Here is a 4,911-nt window from a genome sequence, read left to right on the forward strand (position 1 = left end):
GAGGAAAGCCCACACATGCCTGGGGACTACATCTTTGCTGAAGGCTGTATTTCCTCCATTTTTTTTTTTTTTTTTTTTTTTTTTTTTTTTTTTTTACCAAATACACCTCACAAATATTTCAATAAACATGGCTCATGTAAAATGTTAGAAAACACTCTTTTTATTCATTCAGCCTAAGTTTCAATAGTCTCTCTGCCTGGTTTCTCTTTTGTTTCTACTACTTTTATTTAAACCAGTGACATATGGATACTCCTTAATGGTACGGAGTTTCATGTCTCAGGGTCTACCAGAAAATCATTCCGTGATGATTCCTTGGGTTTTTCTAAAGATCAGTTTTCACTAGCAATTTGAACACAAGTTGCCCTAAAGTCAATTGCCAGTTAGTGACCCAAGCCTTGATCTTGGCTGTGGGTTTTCCATTCTAATGAGAATCACTGTGATGAGGGAGCAGTGATTTGAATAAACAAACATTTACTGAGTACCAACTGTGTGCAAGACCTAGTGATGCTGTTGTTGTTCGATTTGTTTGAAGAAAATGCTATGTGTTCACCGATGCAGGAAACAGAGGCAGGCAGGGGAAGGGGAAGCTTGGAAAGTTTTCAAGATTAATTAGCATGAAGGTGGGGCATTTGGGATATCTGGCACCAGATAGTAATCAACAGTACTAATTATACGCTCATATTAAATCAGTAATGGTGGATGAATTGGACCAGATCAGCCAGCATGGTAAAGGCTGCTGCAGCTGCGCTCAGCTTCTCTTTAAGAAATATTTATGGAAGACATGTATGTTCATCTATTGGTGAATTTTATTTTGTTGGGATTTTTAAAGAAAATAATGACCCCTCTTTTTAAGTTATACTAGAAAGCTGAGATATAATAACAGACTTTACAAACATGAAAGTTATCTACTCAGTCAAAAAGAGTATATGGTCATCACCCTGTATTTTCATTTTCCTGTTAAGTAGATAGGATTGTCACTTCACTACAGAGAACCTCGAGGCACTAGCTTGAAATGTTAGTTGTTAGAGAAGAGAAGAGTGCCTAACATGTTCTAGTCACTATTACCCCTATCGGGAAATGAGATGTTGTTTGGGGCTAAGTAGGCTGGCTGGAGAATCAAGAATAGATTTCCAGTTCTTTGAGCAAGACACATTTCAGCGGCATTTCTGTGGCAGGTTCAGGTGAGTGGAAGCTAGGGTGGCCTTTCTTTCCCTGGAGCTGCTTTCTCTTAATTACACATTGTCTTGTCCCTTAATCCCGAGGGTACTGGGCAGGGACGATAGTTCAGTTCCAACATTAGTTCAATTCCTCAGTTCCACTATGTTCAAAGCCCATCAACAACATTCAGTACCTTTAATATTTATTATTCTGGAATAAGACAAAAAATAAAAAGCATCTCTCTTTTTGAAGGAACACTAAGATTTTTGTTTTTTGTTTTTTGTTTTTTGTTTTTTTTTTTTTAATAAAGCTCATATGTAATATTCTGCCCTCCACATTCTCTGTAAACATGTATGGAGATCCAGTCTGTCAGTCCTGTAGGATTAACCAGGTTTGGTTTAAACTGTATTTGGCAAGTATAATTTCACAGGTGATGGTGAGTCTATGTATAAAGAGGGCAGAACTCTTGTTTCTCTTTTGTTTTGCAAGCTACCATTGATTATATTTGTCTAAATCCTTTCTTTTTTAAAACAAAATTGATTGCTGCTTAATAGAAAAACTTTCTCTTATCAGTTATCTGGCTATCTTGAGGTAGTTTATACAGGAAAATCAATACAAATGCTCAGTTTGGGGGTGAAATTAAGAAGGATAGCTCTCCCCTTTACTGGGCAACACTCATAACCTACATGGTCTTTCTTCTCCTTCCTCATCTGACTCTCCTTTTCTCTCTCCTCCCCCTAGCTGGAAGAAGTCCCACCCTAGTCTCTCTTCTGTTCAGCCATTGGGAGATCAGTATTTATTGACAAGGCAGTGAATAAGTGGTAAGAACTGTTTACACACACTTGAGACAGGAGATTCTTGATATAAACATTGCAATGCCCCGTCTTGGTTGAAACAAGGTATGAGGGCAGAGAAATCAGCAATCGAATAACACAAAGACAACTTTACACAGTGCACAAAAACATTCATTATACCTACATCTCCTTGTGGAATACAGAATTCTAGGCAGATGGTCTTTGACTCCCAGCGCTTGATGTCATTCCACTCTCTTTTGATTGGCATTGTTTCCGATGGAAAAATCAAGCATCAGTCCTGTTTTGATCCCTGTGTATAGTAATGTTTCATTAGAACATTTGTCATACAGGTACTTAATATATTTTGATAATGCTTATCCTCATTACTCTTACTTGTTCCCCTCCCACCCTTTTAAATAGCCTCACTTCTGCTTTTGCACGAGCATGTGTGTGTGTGTGTCAGAGAAAAAGAGAGACAGAGAGACCACAGAGACAGAGACAGAGACAGAGACACTGACAGACCTTGAGACATAGAAAAAGAGAGAAACAAAGACAGACAGACAGGAAGGGAGGGAGGGAGGGAGGGAGGGAGGGAGAGAGAGAGAGAGAGAAAGAGAGAGAGAGAGAGATTTTTGTTTATAGGCAAGTGGGTATCTAACCATTGGCAACACAACTGAAGAAAATGTCCCTTTTCCCCTTATCAACCACTAATTGTATGTTAAACAATCAGGAAGTATGAGAGCCCGTGAACCCTCCTCTTCCATGGTGGGATGCTGGGAGCCCAGTCTTGTGTGGACCTGGTCCTCTTTGACTGTTACAAATCTTGTCCATATGCCTGACTTCGGTATGAATAAACACTTTAAAGTTCTTGTTTTATTTTTTATTATCTTGTCAAGGCTTGCTGATCTTTGGTCTGTTTTATGTATTTAATTAATTTAGAAAATTATTACTCATGCTCTCTTTAAATACTACTAATATTTTCATTTCTTCTCACTTTTTCTTTTGGTATCCAAGTTTTTTCTCAGATCTCAAAAGTTCTATTGTGCTTCTCCAAGTCATTTTTGTGCTCCCTGTTGGGTTGTTTCTATAGACCGCACCCAAGTTTATCCTTCATTCTGTTACAGTGCTTCATCTGCTATGAGGTATATGAAGTAAATTATTCATTTATATTCTTATATTTTCACATCTAGAATTTCTACTTGTTTCTTTGCAAAATATTTTAATGTATTAATTGTAAATAATAATTTTGATATGTCCAAATGACACTTTTGGGGGTAAACCTTGTTGAATTGTCTATGCAGTCATGTAGTAATTTCCTCCATGTTGAAACAGTCCCCGATGAGAAGAACAGAAACTCAGGAAGGAATAAGCCTCACAAGATCCAGGAAGTTGCTGAAATTTACAAGATTAACAGACTCCTTCCCAAGTTTACACAGTCATGTAAGGAGCAATAGGGATGCAGCTTTTGTTAAGTCACCCACTCTGGGGTGCGCTTTTCAGCGATGCAGTTGCCTTTGACCCTTCTGTTTCCTTTACACAGACTCCCATCTATACTCTTCTAAGAACTGTCAATAAACTCCTTGGTTCACTAAGCTAGACTTTGTGGAATTGTTTCTTTGGTCTGTAATCAGTTCCCCATCTAAGGTGAATAGATAATTTGTTCTTATCTCTCTGGGAGTAGTCACACAATAATGATCATTGGAGGAGTCTCTTGAGCTAAGGAATATAATGAGACAATTATTAGAATGTTCCAGGCATAAGCACACCTATTAGGACAAGCAGAGACATAGTCCAATTTCTCTGAAGAATTCTTTCCTTCTCTGGGTTGTTCATATTCATACTCCCTTTTCCTGGAAGCTCCTGGGAACAAATGAATTGTGTACATTTCATTTTTCTTTGTAAGAAGAATATAGGAAGGGATATAATAATCCATGTTATGCATCAATAAGGGCATATTTTATTCAGATAATTGATATATTTATTACATAATCAATTTAGTGCCCTCATCAATGAGAGAAGAAAACATCCATAGACATTATTGCTCATTAAGGTTTCTTTCATTTAACTAAGTGATTCTTAACTTTTGAGAGGTGGTTGAATTGTGATTACAGAGGAAGCCTCAAGGTTTCCATAGGGTAAGGCATCAATCTTGATTTATTTTTGTGGTGCTGGAGATAAAATCCAGGGCTTCATGCATGCTTAGCATTCATTCTAGCATTCGTCTACACCCCAGGCCCCCAAACTTTACTGTTTCCTTTCCCCAGTTCATGCCCATTTTAGTTGAAAGAAAAGATGATTTATGACCCTTGGGTATTAGAAATAATGGGGCTACCACTTTTTAAAGTGTTGCCAGCTATGACACCAGAGGGAGGTGGAGCATGGGATCTCTCTCTAAAGCTTCTATCTGGAAAAGTCACGGGTTCAAGCCAAACTGTAGGAGCATATAGCAAGCTCATCAAGTCACATGATCACATCTGTCTCTAAAGGCAGTGAAATGCTGTCTTTCCATGGATAGGGAAGGTAGGATCAGAAGCTATCTGATCAGCAAGATCACAGAATCAACTTAATAATCTCCATGAAAGCTGTGGACTTTCCATCTCCAACATACAAAAACAGGTGAATTTGAGGTACGGTTTTAATTTTAACTTATATAAAACTATTGGTTAAATAAAAGTGGCCATGGCCAATTACTTGTGTGTGTGTGTGGGGGGTTGGTGGTGGGGGTGAAAGAAGTGGAGTTTGAGTTACTGGGCTGGGGGTGTCAAAGGTAGGGACCACAAGGAGAGAGAGAGAAGGAGAAAGGAGAGAAATGGAAAAGGAACTTGAAGGAGGAAAGGATGGAGAAGACAGGAAATCTCCATTAGTCATGATGGACCAGCAACAAGTGCTCAAGAGAAATGCCTCTCCTGGGTACCAGACTACTAGGGCAGAAACAATCCAGAAGGTTCAAACAGCAAGT

Source organism: Mus pahari, chromosome 1, assembly GCF_900095145.1.
Source record: "Mus pahari chromosome 1, PAHARI_EIJ_v1.1, whole genome shotgun sequence".
Lineage (NCBI taxonomy): Eukaryota > Metazoa > Chordata > Mammalia > Rodentia > Muridae > Mus > Mus pahari.